Below are 19568 nucleotides of genomic sequence, written 5' to 3' on the forward strand. Positions count from 1 at the left end.
TTTCTAATAATTAGGTGTAATTCTTTATTTTCTATACTATGGTCTCCTTGTATCTCATCGTTACTTTCTAATGTTATTTTGTGTGTCATATTTAATTTTTATAGACAAACTATACAATAGGTTATACTGCATAATAAACATTGAGCTCTCTTATTTTTAGCGGGAAACCAATTACAATAATTGCATCTAGTAGTATCAAATCCTAGTCCTATTTGAAAATTATGTTGGTATTCAGTATCTACATTGCATTCCATCATAAAGAAATTATCATGGGAATGGGGTATTTATATTTTTTGGTTAAGTTGTCCTAAAAGATTACCTATATCTATTTCACTTTCTGAATCACTATCAGAACTTATGACTTCTATTTGATATTCATAATCACTGACTATGCTATAGATGTAACAACCCAGATTTTTAATTATTCTGTAGAATTTATACTAATATTATTTAATCTCAGTTCAGAAAATATATAATTTATTATATATTATTATGCGTAATTTTGTAAAATAATATAATTATTAAAAGTTTAGGGGTCAAAATATAAATAATAATAATATAGCTAATATAAATAATAATAATAATGGGTATGATATTAAAATAAATAATTAATTTCTGTTAGTATAAGATAAAGTGTAATTTAATTAAAAATTAAATTATTTATATAATTATATTAAAATATTAGATCAAAGGGTAATTATCCTAAATATCTATTAAAGATAGGATTAAATCTATGAAAATATAATCGAATCGGTGGAACGATTAGTGGATCGGCCACGTGTTGGCCAGAGAGTGGGTTCTCCTCTCTATTTAAGGGGACGTTTCCCCTGGAGGGAAAGGGGAGAAAGAAAAGAAAAAGAAAAGGAAAAGAAAGAAAAGAGAGGAAAGGAAGGAAAGAATAGTGGGAGGTGAAAGGATCTTTGATGATGGAAAGAAAGAGTAAGGTATTAAAGTTAAGGTGAGTTATATTATACCTTGAGTCTCCAAAATGTATTTTATGTATGTTTTGACTTATCAAAATCTATTTTATAAAAGTTATATTTTATTAGTATATTAATAAAAGTTACCTTTTATAAAGGTTTCAGCTACGTGGTTTTATTTCTGAACCCTACTTGCTTAAAAGGAAACCCATGGATGTGTTTGTTTATATCTTAAAGAATATTTGGTTATGACCTTATATGAAAATATGTTTTGTAAGTACCACCACGGGAGTCCCATGCCTTGGGGGACTTAAATAACCATTGGCTTAGTGAGTCCCATGCCTTGGGGGACTGAAATAACCATTGGCTTAGTGAGTCCTATGCCTTGGGGGACTGAAATAACCATGGGCTTAGTGATTGACCACTTTGTGGTCCAGTGTTTGTCGTGGATCCATTGACCAGTGTAGTGCTTGGCACTTAGTGATGTATCGTGGTTGTGGTTGTATAGTGATTTTCATATTATATGATCTGAAGTATATATCAAATGATTTTTGTATTATATGTATCAAGCTCTTTTGGCCTAACTAATTATCCATGGTGAATTTTATGCCTTATACTCTTAGTATAATATTTCTCACTCTGCCATGAGCTTATAGTTTTTTACCACTTTCAGGTGACATGTCGAGACCAGCGTGTGGAGTAGGCACAAAGCACCTTTTATTGATGTATTTTTCTTTATGTAAAAATCGGCCTTTTTGGTCAATACCTTTGTAATAAAAATAGAAACTCCAATGATTATTTTAGTACCCTTATTTAAATATTTCTTCCGCTTGTGTTTATTAAATTGTCTAAAGATTTGGCCGGAGGTAACCACGGTTACTGGCCATCACGATGCCTAACCCTTGGGTACGGGGAGCGGGTCGTGACAATAGATTTCTGAATCATCACTGTTTATGCTAACTATATCTTCTTCTAAATCTTCTATAATATGTAGTCTTTCTATCTGTTTATTAGTATTAGACCTCTATCTTTTGAGACAGTTTTTTGCAAAATGATTGGGTTCTCCACATATAAAACAATTGCATATTTTACTACTAGGTTTTCTAATATATCTTTGTTTTCTTTTATCTTTCTCTTCTTTAGATAGTCACTTATAATTTATCTTATTAAAAGTTCTACTTTTTCTAATGAATTTTTGTTTTTTTTCCATGGTTTTCTATATTTTTTCTTTCAATATTTTTCTTTTCTGTATTTTCCATATTTTTTATATTCTTTCCTATTATATTTATTTTCATATTGCTGAGTTATGCTACAGCAAAAACCATAATTTTATTTTTTCAAATCTTTCTGTATTTTAACTTTTATACATTTTTCTCTAAGCTTTCAAAATGTGAAAACTATCCTGGGTCCTATTCCTAAAGTTCCTCTTATGCTTACTTTTCATGATGCTATTCTTGCTGGTAGGTTGGCATAATAAATTGCCCATTTATTTTTTATCTCTCTTCCTAATTCTCCTAGTAATTTCCTAAAATATTTATTTCCTATTTCTTCATCAAAACTTTTTTCAGTTCTAGCTGCTATAGCTAAATATTCTTTGCTAAAATGTACAACATATTTTCAACTTCCTAATGTTATCTGATCCAACTCGGTTAATGTTATACTCTAAGTATACTCGTTTCGTCTAGAAAGGGTCGTATCCTATAAGCATTTCTTTTCTAAAACTAGTAAAATTACATAGGTTATCTCATAATCCTTTAAGCTGTCTAATTGTCTTATCATATTTTCCTTTAAAAGTTAAATATATATTAAAAGCTGAATCTCCTAAAAGTGTTTCCATATATTCCCGCATATCACTTGATTCAAAGGGATTATTCATCCATGCCTTTACCGCGTCTTTTTCCCATTTTTCTATCACTTCTTACCATATCTGTAGGTCGAATCTAGCTCAGTCTAAAAGAGTTCCTTGGTTGGTTGCTGGCTGTAATTTTATACTTATATCTAGTTGTCTACGCTTTCCATGAAACCTATACATTTTTATTCGGATCTACTTTACTACGTCCTGTATTGGTTAATGGTCTTCTTCCTTCTACTTCATAATGCATTGGTTCTACTGGATCTTCTACTATATGCTGTGGGTTGCTAGTTCCTATGCTTTCTGTTATTTGAGTGTTCATATAAAAAGTGTCTTCTAAGTTACACTGTTCAGGTATTTTAAATATTTTACTAGGATGTATTTTGTCTTCTAAAATATCATCTACATATTTAGTATCAAATTCTTGATCAAAAAATGACACTGTTTCATCATGGGTGTCTCCTCTAGCTATATATTCATAGTATCTAGTATCTAATATTTTATTCATATCACTTAGGGGAAATTTTTCAAATCTATCTCATCAATATTATATATCTTTTTTTGTGATATTTTTTTTTCTTCTGTCATTACATAAAACTGATTTATGTCACTATGATTATCTTTACTTTCTTCCTTATCTATACTACTAAATTCATCATCTTTAGACTTTTCTGGTGCTACATAGGTGTATTGAGTAAATCTTGCTGCATAACTTCCATCTGCTTTTTGATATAATAAATTATCTTGTGGGGCTAACCTCTTTTGTCTTAGAAAATCTTCTAAATTCCAATCTAGTGCTGCATTATCTTCCGAATTATATTTTTTAGCTGGTAGTGCCTTTATTCTTTTTGCTCCTAATATCTTAGCTATTTGATCATTTGTGAGTCTATAATGGGTATTGCTTCATGAGACTGCTAAGCTTAAAAACCCTGTGCAAACTAATAAATTATTTTCTCATTTTTTCATTTTATATCCTCTACTTTTTATTCTTATTTTTATCTTTTTATGAAAGGTTGAGATTGGTAAAAGGAAATCTGGTGTAAAATAAACTATTCCTCAATTTGAATTCATATCCAATTCATAGCTACCTAAAATACTTTGTCCTACATCATTGAATCTATCATCATAAAGACATACAAAAACATTAGTTCCTAAATTTTCTCTAGTTAAAGCCTTAACTCGTATCATAATTAATCATAAGTGAGTCATTTTAAAGTGTTCATTTATAGCATATTTATAATTTTCTCTATTTATTAAATTTAGCTCTATTTTTTCATCTTTTTGAGTTACACTAATTATTTGTTGACCATAGTGTTTAAATAAATATTGTTTTTTATGAATTTTTCCTGTCTTATATACATATTTAATTGGGATTAACTCTAGCTTTTCTTTTTAAAATTTTCTATTTGCTGTTCCACATCTATAAATTCTTCTACTTTAGCATCTTCTTCCTCATTACACTTTTTACTGCTACTTCCTTTTACTAACTGTTTAAACATTTTTATTTTCTATAAGTTCTACAAACAGGCTTTTTTGGTAATTTAAGCTTTTCGAAATATTTAGTTATATCTTCTTCGTTTATTCGAGATTTGAGGTTTACTTGCTTATCCTTCTACTCCTTTTCCTTTTTGAAGTATTAATCTTTCTAACGAAGCTAAACGATTTTCTAAATTATGTAGTTGTTCTGATAATTCTCCAAAATTTTCACACAACCAGATAAGAAATAAAATTTCTATATTATTTTGTCTTATTGATATTTTATCTGATTGATTTATTCCTTGATAGCTAATAATTCCCTCTGGGTTATTATGAAAGTCTTCTGCTTGTTTTAAAATAATCTGATAGTCTATATTAGTTTTTTTATCACTGCTCATAAATCAAGATCTTATTAATTGTTCTAAAATTTCTAATTTTTGTTTTAAATTATCTTGAATTTGGTTGATCTGTTCTATTTGTCTAGCTATTTGATTTATCTGATTATGAATTTTTTCAATTAGTTGCTTAAATTTTAATATTTGTTTCGAGCTATTAATATTTATGGTTGAAATTAGAGTCTTTATTTCTACCTCAGTGGGGAATTTTTCTAAATTTAAATCTATTCGTTTTTGTAGGATTGAACTACACTGATCTTGGATATAATCTAATTTTTTTATCTTGATCTTTAATTATACTGCGAGTATTACGAAGATGGTCTATAGATGAAGTAAAAAGATTACTAATTTTATCTACGTCCTTTTTAATATTTTCTGCAAAATTAATCTGATGATCTATAATACTATTTAGCTGAGAATTGTGTTCGCTATGGAGCTGATGTGTAACAGTACCTTCAAAATTACAACGAAATTTTTTTTTATCTATATTAAGATGATGATTATGATTGCTGAGTTCTAAATCTAAATATTCTACTGTTTTCATACACAAAATTAAATCCTACTTTAAAATTATTAAAAACTACTATAATATGAAATTTATAACTAAATTGTCCAAAAATAAAAGCTACTCTATTTCTGTAAGCAAAATGCATAGACTAACTTAAACTGTCCTAAAACCGAATACTGCTTTGATACCATTTTTTGGGGGTGAGTTAGTGGTCTACCACTATTTTGAAGTTGGACTGAGAATTATCTAATTAATTCTACAGTTATACTAATAAATCTTCAAACTGTTGTATGGCTAGCTGTAAGGCTTCTTATTTTATAGTTATCTGTCTATTTATTTGTGTAATTTCAAACTATAATGTTCTAGAGACCTACCGGAGGCTAACGATAACGGAAATTGATATATTAATTTTTGATCTTCTAATTCTTATATAAGCTCAATATTGGATCTGATTTTAATTCTAAGTTCTTCTTCTAAAAGCATAAAATTTTGATTTTAAAATTATTTTATGAAAAATATTTCCTTGATATTTTTACTCAGGTTGCTCTCCTTATATTCTATATTTTTTTTCTTATTTGGTAAAACTATTTTTAAGCAATGTTTGCTTTCATTACATGTACTCCCACTTTGAAGTTAAGCCCCGTTTAACATAGTATATTTTTATTTTCTATTTCTTACTTTTCCCTTTTTGCCTACAATTTGCCCTCAGTGCCTAACCATGGCTCATACGGGCTCTTTAGCTAAGGTCACTCAGTAATAAAATAGAAAACAACAGATACTATGAGGGTGCAAAGCATGTAATATTAATGAGCGAGCAAGCAAGCAAGCATTCCATAAACTTAGTTTTTCCAAAAAGAAAATAAATTTTAGAACAGAAGAGTTACGCTTTTGAAATATCTAAGGAAAAATAGAGACTACTCACACTTCATATTAATAAGTAGTATACTTACAAAGATTATATTACAGACTTTGAGGTTCTTAAAGACTTGAACACTTTGAATTTTAGACGAAAGTTTGAGAAAATTTTTTACAAGGAAGAGTTGAGAGAATTTTTTCATTGCTTATTCCGTTGGCATGAATGCCAATTTATACAATATATTTTATGGATACAAACAAAGAAACAAAGGCTTATCCCTTACGTCTAACTTTTGCACAAAAGTTTAGAGCCTAGTCAAGCTTAGTCATAGACTTTACAAAATTTCTACAACATAATGAATACAAAGACCTTATGCTACAATTATATACATGTTTTCTGACACTCTTTCTAAAATTACCCTAGGTACAGACAAACAAAAAATCAATAAACGGTTAGGATAAAGATGCGGGGTACTGCTTTGGGCCCCATCACACATCATTCAATCCTCCCGTCTTGATTTTTGATTTTGACACTTTAATATGATACAATACATGTGTAAGGATTCTCACAACTTTTCTTTAATGGAACAGGGTAGGGGTCATCTGCTCTCTTAAAGTAGTGAGTGAAAGAGAAGCCTTACTACTGACAGATGCAAATAATTACAGATACAAATAATTACAGTAGCTGTTGTCATTTTTTGGCATGAATTTTGCTGATCGTTGAAGAGAGGCATTATCTTCTACAGACTGGCTATTTGTCCTTTTCTTCTGAATATCTTAGCGCCAATAATTAATGTGGACGTGTGGATGCTTGGATAAATCTTCAGAGCCAATTTTCCGTAGATAGAAAATTTCAAGGGTCAAAAAGTCTATGAAGCTAAAAAGGCTGTATAGACCTGAAAATTTCCAAGATTTCTAAGGAGTGTAATTATAGCGTACACTATTTTTTTTTTAACCCATACATTCCATCTTCAAGATCTGCTGCAAAGAGTTGATCGTAAAAATCGTCCCATTATCTAGTTCATTCTCCCATTGGTTACCTTGGTATTCTTCTTCCATTATTGGTAACTCATGAGAGACGCTATGCTAATAGTTAGGATATTGAATTTCATCAATGAATGTTTCTTTACTGAAGGGAAAACCTAGAATGGCTAAGTTACAATATATCTTCTGATTTCTATCTTCGCAAACTAGATGACCATAATTTCCATTATATGCTAATAGAGGATTATTAGCAAATTTCCTCCATTTATTAAGCTGATCTCTGAGCAAAAATTTTCTGCATGGCCAGGGTCTTCGATTGAAAAGTCCTCGATATCCTGAAAATGTAGAAGTTCCTTTAAGGTACATTTTATTATTGGCGGGAATGCACCTTATTCCTTTCCATTCTGGTAGCTTGTTATCAATTAATACTTCTACAAATGAATGATGCTCTTCCATTACACATAGTACTAAATGAGCAAGTTTATTTCCAAAATTATCTGTCTGATCTGGATCTGAAAAAATTATTCTATAAACAAAGCCATAATCTAACAATTGAGCGGTTATTAGATGACGAGTTTTGCCTTCAATTTCTATCTCCAGTAGTTCAAAAGTTGCTAAATTTATCTGGCAAAGACAAATGCTAAAATATAAATTACACTGACATTTTCCAAAATATTCTGGCCTATCCATATATCTTTCTTCTTGTAAACAGGGTTGTTCTTCATCCTCATAGAGATAAGTCCACTGATACGCCATACCAGGGCACTGAACTCCTGTTATGAAGAGGTCTTGAAGAAATTGCTACATAGTGACTAATTCATTATTTCTGCTATCTTTAGCTAAGGTGTATATATAGGGTTTAAGGTCTTCTATTTCTTGGTTTTTCTCACAAATAGATTGAATGATAGAATGCTTGAAAAAATACATGCTAGCACTCAATTGTTCAAATTCCTTATTGGTAAATTGTCTGATTTTTAGGTTAAGAAAGAGAGTGGACGCTTTTGCTGGAGTTAGTTTTTTAAGCTAGCTAGTTAGGGTTTGAATGGTTACTCTTAATCGTTTTTCTTCGTCTCGGAGTTGGTCTTGCTCTTCACTAACCTTTTTGCCTTTATCTATAATTTTCTTGAAATTTCTGGTAAAGCCTTCACAATGTCTGCACATTTGGAGAGGATTTTGAGAATCTGGCTGAGGTTAGTACTACTGTTTCCTGTTATCTGGCTAACTGGAACTCCACTAGTAGCAAGAATAGTTGACTGCATCTTGCTCAATGTGCTCAGATAATCTTTAGTTATTTGGATGATAAAGTAACTGGTTCCTATTTGTCTGCGGGCTTAGGTATTGGCTGACTTGAAATCATAAAATTCTTTAAAATGAGGTATGGGAAAATTTTTAACTAAAGGTTCAACTTCTACCCGATCATAGTAAATACCAGGCTTGATTCCTTTGGCTACTACATAGAAATAATAGCTTTTAGACAAAAGTTCATTCTGGATTTTTGAAAAATATATACTGAGAGAGTTTAAGGCTGACAAACGTTTAGCCGGGTGGTTAAAGTTGTTCCAAAGGTTATCTAAAAGACATTATTGAACTAGGTCTAGCTCGATTCCTGTTAATGGTTTGAATTTGTTTCTGCCTTCATAAATGGGAAGAGCAAATCCCCCAAAGTTCATTGTTTTGTTGTTTTCCATTATCAGCACAAAAATTAAACTGGTTATTTTCTTTCTCTAAATAAATTTTTATACTTAGCCAATCTGTTAATTTATTATCACTCCCTTTAATATGTTCAAATTCTGCTTTATATCCTTGTCCTATTATACAATCTAAAAATTTTGCCCATATTCTACTACTTAGTTTACCCTCATTAAGTTTATTATGAAATCTAACTATAGCTTCACAGTCTGTTCTAATTGTAAAGGGCTTGTGTAAAAATAGTTTAAATTTGTTTATTGCATATACTATTCCTAGTATTTCAAAATCTAGGTTGGTCATGATTGTATCTTTTTCTTTAAATTTTCCAGAACTATATCTACAAATGCGCTCTTTATTTTTACTATATTACTTGCTAGGTTTAGCTAATAATACTATTTCCCATCCTAATAGGCTTGCATCTATTTTTACTACTATATATTCTGATTCTAAGAGAAGTTGTAGGTCAGGTAAATTTCTACAAATGTCTTTAATTTTTCTTATTAAAACTATATCTTGTTGATTAAAATAATTTTGTCCTGTGGGTGTGATCTTGCTATATAAAGGTCTTATTATTTTACTAAGGTTAGGAATATACATTTGTGCATAATTTAAAATCCCTAAGAATAATTGAAGTTGTTTTGTATCTTCTAATTTATCTGGGTAATCTAAAATTTTCTTAACTATGTGGAGTTGTAGCCTGATTTTTTTATCTTCTAACTCCATTCCTAAAAATTCTATATGAGGTTTATTTAATACCATTTTTCTCTTACTAATTATTATTCCATTGTTTATAAATTTTTCTAATACTTTATATAAATGATCTATGTGACTATTTTTATCTGGACTAAATACTAATATGTTATCTATATATACTAGTATAAAATTATATTTATTAAATATACAATCCATTTTACGCTGAAATATGGAAGGTGCATTTTTTAGTCCAAAAGGCATGACTAGTCATTCATAATGTCCTTGTGGGTAACAAAAGGTTGTCCAATTAATTTGTCAAAATCCTGACTTGTAATCAAATTGCTAAATATTTTTGTTGTCTGTATTCTGTTTATGAGCTGATCTTTATCTGGTATATTATATTTATCATCTTATGTATTGTCATTTAATCTTTTATAATTTATGACCATTCTAGCATTCCCTCTTTTTATCTTTACATGATTTCTAACCATAAATGCGGCGTTTCTATGTGGGCTATTACTAAGTCGAAATACTCCTATATCTAATAACTCTTTAATTTGTGTTCTAAATTCTTCTATATCTGCTGGCGTATGATCTATTTGTGCTGATGTAATCCTATAATCTTTATTTTTTTATATCTAAACTAGCTAAAATTTTATTTCTTTCCCAGTATTTCATGGGTTGTTCTCCTAAAATTTATGTTGTTTCAGCTAATCTTATTATTTCATCTAAATTATTTTCTGTTCTCTTGTATACTGATTTTTTCTTTAGTTTTCCTATTTTTGCGAAAATTAATTATGGGTTAACTATTTGTTAGAAATCTTCTATACTCTCTTCTATACTCCGAGAATCATATTTTTCTTCTAATTCAACATCTTCTATGTCTAAATTTTTTAAAGAATTATTTGCTATATCTTCATTTGATATATACTTTTGGGTTAGCTCAGGAAAAATGTTTTTACTAGGAAATAAAAAACTAGCGGGAATTGAATCTACTCCTATGGTACCGTTAATTATTTTTTTAATCCACTTATTTTGTTATACTTAAAAATATATAATTTACATAAATAAAAAAAAACAATTCATTAAATATAATAAAATATAAAAATATATATATTTTTTGTATTTTTTAATATTTTTGATATTTAATAATATTTTTTTATAAAATTACAAATATTGTATTTTTTAAGTCTATCTAAAAAAAAATGGTGTTATTGCCATTGCCCGGAATCTTAGGACTATTTCCAGATAATTGTATAGTTAGGGAATTGTATAGTTAGGGAATGAATCATGCATGTTTTGGCGTGATAATTGTATGGCAGTATTGTATATTTTGTTTTCTAGTAATTTATAATAATTTTGACCATAAAATCAAAAATTCAAAATACATGGAGTTTGAGTAAGTTTGCCACATTTAAAATTCAAATTTTTATTTTTCTAAAATGTCAAATGCTTATTGTTACCCAAAAAGCAACCTAAGATGGGAGGTGAATTAGGTTTCTACAATTAAAATTAATAATACCCCAATAAAATTAAATATTAGTACAACAAATTATTAATAAGCACAATGATGAACTTAGCAGTAAATGATCAAGCAAAATAACAATGAAGTATAACTAATATACATGGTAAATCAAATGATTAACATATGAATATTAGATAGCTATAGCAGTAGTAGGAAAGTAAAGAGATTAGGGAAGATGAGACAAACAGATTTATAGTGGTTCGGCTTCAACCAAGCCTCCATCCACTCCTCAAGTTTTACTTGAGATTTTCCACTATCTTCTAGCTTCATAGGGGTGCTAGCAACCACTTTACAAATGGAGCAATCCTCCACGGATTTTACATAGACTTCACAAACCCAAGCCCTTGCAAATCTTAGGTAATTCACAATCACTCTCAAGATTTCAAGAACACAGTGTTTGGAACACTTTTACAAGATGAAATAGTATTTTTGCTTTCAAAGAAAGTTTACAATAAATATCTCTCAAAGATAGATATATAAAATGAAACTTTGATTCTTCTGTAAATCTCACACAGGAAAGATGAGCTTAATGCTATAAGGCTCAGTGTATAATTTCTGAGAATAGATGTGAGTGATTATAGATCAAAGAATATTTTCAGGTTTTTTGTTACTTGTTTACATTAGAGGCTTTGGTATATATAATGAAAATTATAGCCGTTTATAACCGTTATAGTCATTTGAATTTATAACCGTTGTACTTCCATCATTACCTATTTGAATTTATACCCGTTTATAGCCGTTGTACTTCCATCATTATTAATTTGAATATCTTCCACTTCATCATTATAAATTTGAATATCTTCCACTTGAATCTTTTGAACCTTTTTGCCTTTTGAACCTTTATAGCTGTTTATAGCCGTTGTACTTCCATCATTACTAATTTGAATGTCTTTCACTTGAACCTTTTGACCTGTTGTTGTGCTAAGTTGTTTGAACCTTTGTTTTGGGCGGTTTGAACTCCTGATTTAATCAAATATTAAATACATTCTAATAATATAAAGGTTTAAGTGAGAAATAATAGGACAAAATAAATTTAGATTTTATAAAAACATAAAATCATCAAAATAAATGTTGATTTTATTTTTCTCTTTCAAATAAATCATCAAAATAAATTTTGATTCTATTTTTCTCTTTCAAATGAATTAAAACATAATTAAATAAATCATCAAAATAAATAAGTTTAACACTCACAAAATTTTGGCATTGTATTAACAATTTAGTATGTAGTTCCAAATTTAGATATAAAAATTTCAAATTGAGGGCAACAAAACGATATAATTAATAAGTTATTTATTTTGAGATAGAGAAATTTATTAATCGAAACAAATTGCATAGTTTGATTTTTTACCATTCTATACCAACCCTTGAACCCTACCACTGTCTATTTCTACCATCCCTCCAGGCTCTACCCAACAATCTCTTTATGCTGTGTTTGGTTAGGAGATTTGGAGAGGGATATGAAAAGAAAAAGAGAAAAGGTGTGTGAAACTAGGTGAAATATAAGTATGTTTTATTCACATTTCACCTACCATTTCCATTTTCCTTTTCAAATCCCTCCTCAAATCCCCCAACCAAACACAGCATTAATCTGTTTTATGAAAACACATTCTTTTATTTGCGTTCAATTTCGGTAATCAATGTGATGGTCGTAAATTCGATGGCTGTAGATCTCATACTTATTGAAGGTGGGGTTTCTATTTTCTTTTCTTTTCTTTTTCTTTTTTTTATTTGGGGTCCTTTTTTTATCTTCTTATTCTTATTATAATTTTGTATTTGAGGTTTTGATTTTAAGGGCTAAAAGGAAGAAAGAGAAAGATGGTGGGAATGAAAGGAGGCAATGGAGGTTGGGAGAGGTTGTGGAATGGAGTGGTGGAGATTGGAGGCAAATGGAAGCTATGGAGGTAGAAGGAAAGGGTAAAGAGGGGTGGATGTTTGGTTTGACTATTAGAACTTGTAGAACTTAAAGAGATTGAGAAATTATAATTTAGACTTAAATTTGGCTTTTTTAATTTTGAATTTTGGGTTAAATTTTTTATACTAACGATGTATGATAATCAATGAAGGACTAGTGAAATATGTGCCCAGTGAAATTAAGAATTGTAGTTTGTTTGGTTTCATTTTTTTAAAAATATTTTTCAGAAAATTATATTTTATTATTTTTCGTATTTTTTTATTTTATTGAATTTTTTTAATATTTAAAGCAAATTTTTTTTTACATTTTAGACACACCTAACATAAATACACCTAAAAAGTAAAAAAAATTGAAAAAATTCACTAAATACCAAAAATATAAAAAAAATACAAGAATTCAGTACATTTTTTGTATTTTCATGTAATTATTAATTTTTTATACTTTTTTACAAATTTTTTACTTTTTAGATATATCTAAGTAAGGTGCATCCAAAAAAGTAAAAAAAATGTTTAAAATTTTAAAAATATTCATTAAAAACAAAAAAAACACGAAAACTAAAAAACTCAATTTTCAAAAAATTTAATCCAAAAAATTCAAACAAAACATTGGTTATTTAATTTATTTTTTTCCTTATTTTTTTTTTATATTCTCCCATTTTGAGTAGAGCCTCATTCGGCACAATAATTGGGCTCAAAGCTCGTGGGCTGCTTGACCTCAAGCCCCTTTCGGTAGGGCCGCCCATCTCTTTGAAATTCCTTGAATTTTAAAAAATTAAAAAATAAATTAAAATTGAAGGGCCTGAAAAAAAGCTAGGGTAGGCCTAAGCTTACATTTTGGGCAGTTTGGGTAATTATCCCGGCCCATTGACTTGACAGAATTTTAGCAAGCTCACCACCATAACATGCTCTTGTTGTAAATTATTGCCATTCGTTTTGATTTGTTAAAGTTAAAAATCTAAATTTCATAGTAAATTTGATTTAGGATTGTTTTGGAAAGTGTAAAATAAATTGATTTTTTTTTACTTATTATAACAATATTTATAAAAATTAGAGAGATGATGTGACACAAATAAGTCAAAAGGTCAGTAAACTAACTTATAAACCACTTCAAAACAGGCCTTATTATGAGAATTAATTGAAACTTATTTCAGTGATTTAAACTAGTCAGTTCGTAGAACTAATTGAAAAAATTATTTATGCAAAAATTAAGTTGATCTAATATTAATTGTCATACCATTAAATCATTTTGATCTATACGACATCCATTTATTATAATATATATGTGTGATTTGATCATGTGTATACGATCAATCCAATTTTTTTTATACATTTTTCTCAATTTGAAATATGAGTTTAGCGATTCAATTGTAATATGAGTTAAGTGACTCAAATCATTGAGATAAATACAGATTGGCCCCACAAATATACCAACTTCACATATTTTCAATTTAACAAATCTAAACTCCTGTGAGAGTGAAGAGTTTATTTATTTATTTTGTCAATAGAGGGAAGTTTAATTATAAATATGAAAAGTATTATATTAAACTAAATAATTAAAATCAAACAATAATTAAAAAATCAACAATTAGCATACCTAACAATTATATAAACCCTTATAATGGTAGGAAAAAAAAAATTTCCTAACAAAATAAGGCCTATTTTGGCAACATCGTTAAAAATTAACTTTTTAGTTTTTTGATTTTTTTAGTTGTATTACTTCTCTATTTTTTATATATATTTTTTAAAAAAAAATTCAAAAAAATTTAAAAATCAATTTTTAACCACTCTATAGTAGAAAAATGATTGATTGCTTTAGGAACATCAGGTAACCATGTTATTGGCCAATCACAAATTCTTATGCCTTTTCATATTTTTCCATCATTCAATACAAAATTATGAATCTTATCCTCTTTATTAATCAAAACACATTTGGATTGGTTTGAGATATTCTAAATAAGTACACTTTTCGATTTTTTATAAAAATATGTATAGAAAAATAGAGATGAAATGTTGATTGATGTAATCAAAATAAATACATTTATATAAAAAAATACACTTATATAATTTAACCCAAACAAGGCTAAAATATCACATAGCTCTCGTTTGGCATAAATTCAATAAGATTTTTTTGACTAAAATAGGCATAAAAAGAAAAAATAGATTTTTTAATTCAATTAAAAAAAATGTCATATTTAAATCATAATTATTTTATTTTTTTTTCTCATATAAATCAAAAAATTAAAAAATTTATTTCAAATAAAATTTTTTAATTCTAAATTAAAATAATTAAAAAATTAACCCGCACTCACACTATCCCTATAAAGATGTTCCACGAGCAATAACTTCTCGTCGTGCCAACCACTTTAGTTAGTTGAGCGGTTTGGTGGACCAAGTGGCGCAACTGTAATCATTGCTCTGAATTTTTGAATGAAAAAGTTATGTATAAGGCCTCGTTTGGAAACAGACTAATTTAGTAACTTTTTGACTATTTAGTTAAAAAAGTAGGTAAAAAAAACTTATATGTTTGGGATGACTTTTTGGCTAATTACGAAAAGATGTGCAAAAAGTAGAGAGAAAAGATAATCTTTGACTTTTTGGTATGGGTTGTTGGCTTTTTGACTAATTTAGTAACTTTTTGGCTAATTGACTAAAATAGCCTCTTGCCAAACGAGGCGTGGGACAATAAAAATCAGCTGGTCTGATTTTGATTTTTAGAAAATAGTTTTTAGATGATTTTATTTTTTTATTTTTTATATTTTAACATTTTTAATGAATATTTTTAATAGTCTAATTTTTTTTTTAATTTTTAAACACACCTAATATAAATACACTTAATAAGTATTAATTTGTGAAAAAAATCTATAAAAATTACACTAAAGTCTGATTTTTGTTACATGAAAAAAGTTAAAAAGTTACTAAAAAAATTAAAAAATTTATCATTATTCATCAAAAAAAATATAAAAAATTTAATTTTACACTTAATTATTACAACTGGTGCCAGTCTCCCCACAAACTTTGTTGACTTTTTTGAAAAAATTACACAGGCGGGGTGCACAAACAATACGGTACTGTTCGGCCTATTGGGGTCCATCACGGGTCCCGTTTTGATAATCTAAACCGTTCATGTGTAGAACTCGTCAAGTACTATATGTTTAAAAAAATTACATTGATCAGATATCGCTAACTATATGATCAAATCAGTTTTGTATAAAAATGGATGGTGTTGTAGTTAACGGTTGACAAAACAAACTAATACAATCAGATAGATATCGATATCTGATTAACGTGATTTTTTAGAAACATATAATACTCGACGAATTCTACACATTGAACGATTTTGATTAGCAAAACGACACCCGTGGTGGGCCCCCACAGGCAAAACAGCATCGTCCAATTCAAGTCCTAAAAAGAGGCAACCATTTCCTATCTCCTACTCAACCCACTACTCTGCCCAGACTGTGCGGGCCATACTGTTTACTTTACTAAAACTTTTCCTATACACTTATTTATATAATTTTTTAATACACATTTTTTCGTAAAAATTCAAAAAGTTAACCTAAACATTCATTTTTTCCCCTCAACTTATTAGTTCAAAAAGACAAAAAGTGCACTTATTTAGGACATTCCAAACAATTCCTAAATACCAAAAAATACAAAAAAAAAACTAAAATTCAATACATTTTCGTATTTTTGTGTATTTATTAATTTTTAAAAATATTTTTTCACAAATGTTTTACTATTTCTATATATCTAAGTACTAGCGTGTGCCCGTGCCTAAAAGCACGGTGTAAATAATTTTAAGATTAAAATGCAGTTATAATTTATACGTATTATGTTAAAATTTATGAAGTTTGTGTCATTTTTTGATAAAGATGCTGAAAAAATTTATTGAAATATTTTTCTTCTTAAAGAACTTATAACAATTTTGCTTGTATTACACGCTCTACAAAACTCAAATAAAATAACAACTTCCCCTAATCTTAATGCAAATTAAGAAACAAATATATAAGATTTAAAGTTATATTGTATATCAAAATATAAAAGGCAGTAAAAAAAAGTGTAAACAGTGAATAAAAAATAAAAATTAAGGTTATATTGTCATACACCAAAAGAGTAGGTTAAAACTTTACAAAAAATGAGTTAAAGCTTTACAAAAGATGTGTCAATAACATGTCATACACCAAAAAATATATTGTCATACACCAAAAATAGAAATTAAAGTTATATTGTCATACACCAAAAATATGTATGCTTTACAAAAGATGTGTCAATAACATGTCTTCAAATATGTGTTTACCCAAACTTCCTCCTCATTGCTTTCCAAAAAGTCTTTGTATCAACTTGTATGTATCCCCAATGAGGAATATGCACAACAATCTGGTAATTTGTGGAAACAAAAAAAATATAGATTAGTACATTTGTTGGAAATATACATGTCAAAATACCTTGAGATTGAAATTACCTTATTACATCCCCATCGAAGCAAGCTAGTCGTATTTCTCCTTTTAAGCTCTATAGATTTTTCAGTCCAATCCTACAAAAGTCCAAATTTCAAATTATTATTAAATTGAAATTTTATAAAAAATTATATAATCAACAGAAATAAATCTACATGGTTACCTTATAATAAAACGTCATTTAATCTGTATAAAATACTACAGCAACACTTCAAGATAAACAATATTTATAGTAGAATCCAAACTATCTTTAGGGAGGAGAATACTTATACGATCAAAGGATGTACATCTAGACAATGCCACATATAATTGCCCATAGCTAAACACTGGTATACGCAAATCAACCCCAACAAATTTCACAGATTGTCCTTGAGATTTATTAATGGTCAAGGCATATGCCAATCGGACTAGGGGTGAGCATGGTTCGGATTGGACCGGATTGGGGTAAAACCAGGACCAATCCGTTATCTACGGTTCCTGAAAAATTGGAACCAATCCAATCCGTTTAAATCATGGAACCAATCCAAATCAATCCATTTAAATACGGATTGAATCGGTTTAGGACCACGGATTCACATAATTAAATAACAAAAAAATATATATAATACTTTAATTTCATAAAAATATAAACATAGCGCTATATTAATTCCACAATAGCAACATCTATTTCTATAATAGCAACATACTGTGCTAGAATTTAAACAACCATAAGAAAACTGGTTTCACCATAAGTATTTAGACCATTACAAATTAAAACTAAAAACTAACAAACAAAAGTAATAAAAGAAGATATTATACGGTTTTAGGTTTGAGTTTAGATTTTATATAGAATAAGAGAAGATACTATGGGAGATGATGTATAATAAAAATATATACTATTTGTATATGGTTCGGATCGGTTCCAATCCGGAACCGTGGGGTTCAATCCGGAACCAATCCGTGTACTAGGGATTTTTAATTTTTCAATCCGGAACCGAACCACGGATTCAAAAAATCAATCCAAACTTATCGGATTGGACTGGACTGGATCGGATTACGGATTTCACGGATTCCTTGCTCAGTCCTAAATCGGACTGGAAATTGACGTCTTGTCATTTGGAAAGGCATTTCTGAAGAAGATGGTATCAAAGATATCCTTGGTATGAATGCCAAATTGCCAAACTTTTCTCCAGTTAAAATTTGAGCTTCAATTATGCGAGTGCCGCACCTAGTAACCATTAATCTTGTACCATTACATAGTCCATCTTTCGGTGCAATGTTTCTCAACAATATTATAGGACAACCCACTTTCAACTCTAACTTAAAAGTTGGCAACCCAGGAGGATCCAATGAATTTAAATATTCATTAGGATATCTATTTGTAATAGTAGGATCAATTTCATTATCTTCAGACATTTTATCTACTGCAAGATAAGTATATAATTTTCTTGGAAAGATATTCAACGCAGTAGTATTAATGTCACTGACATCATCGTTATGCACCAACAGAATTATGCGTTCAGTTAAAAATGTTGGGGTTGACGTCTCTATCATATTCAATTGTGGACAAACTGTATAGAGTAATTCATTTAAATCTTGACATTTGTGTATTGTTGATGGAAGGTTAACGATTTCTTGAGGATTGGTCCCAATCTAAAAAAAAGTGAAATCAATAAAAAAGTAAGTGTAAACACAATTTATTAATTTAAAATAATCTATATAACACAGGTTAAAGTAGTGTTATCTCCATCAAGAAATTTGCAAAATTATCATTTTCATTGCCTTCATGATTCAAACGCATATTCAAATCCAAAGTCAATATATATATGCTTCAATAGAACAGAGTGTCTTAATGATGCATTCACAATTTGCTCACGAACTCCTTTGGGTATAACTGGTAAGATTTGTCGAAAGTCTTCACTAAGAACAACAATAATGCCCCCAAATGGCTTTTCACTATCACAAATATCCCTTAATGTACGATCAACTGCCTCAACACAATGTCTATGTTGCATAGGAACTTCATCCCAAATTATGAGTTTTGTTTCTCTAAATAACTCAGCTTGTAATGATTGTTTGCTAAATCCACAAAGTGAATTTTCCAAGACATCTAACGGAATGAAAAATGTTGAATGTGCAGTGCGACCTCCTACCAGTAACAATGATACAATTCCAGATGAAGCCACAGTAATAACGATATGCCAAAGGCTGCGACATTTTAATGCAATCGTATTGTACAGAAATGTTTTCCCTGTTCCAGCACCCCCATTCAGAAAGAAAACAGTTCCTTTATTTTGAAAAACTAAAGAAATGATTGTATTATA

Source organism: Camellia sinensis, chromosome 14, assembly GCF_055761805.1.
Source record: "Camellia sinensis isolate YWXY chromosome 14, ASM5576180v1, whole genome shotgun sequence".
Classification (NCBI taxonomy): Eukaryota; Viridiplantae; Streptophyta; class Magnoliopsida; order Ericales; family Theaceae; genus Camellia; species Camellia sinensis.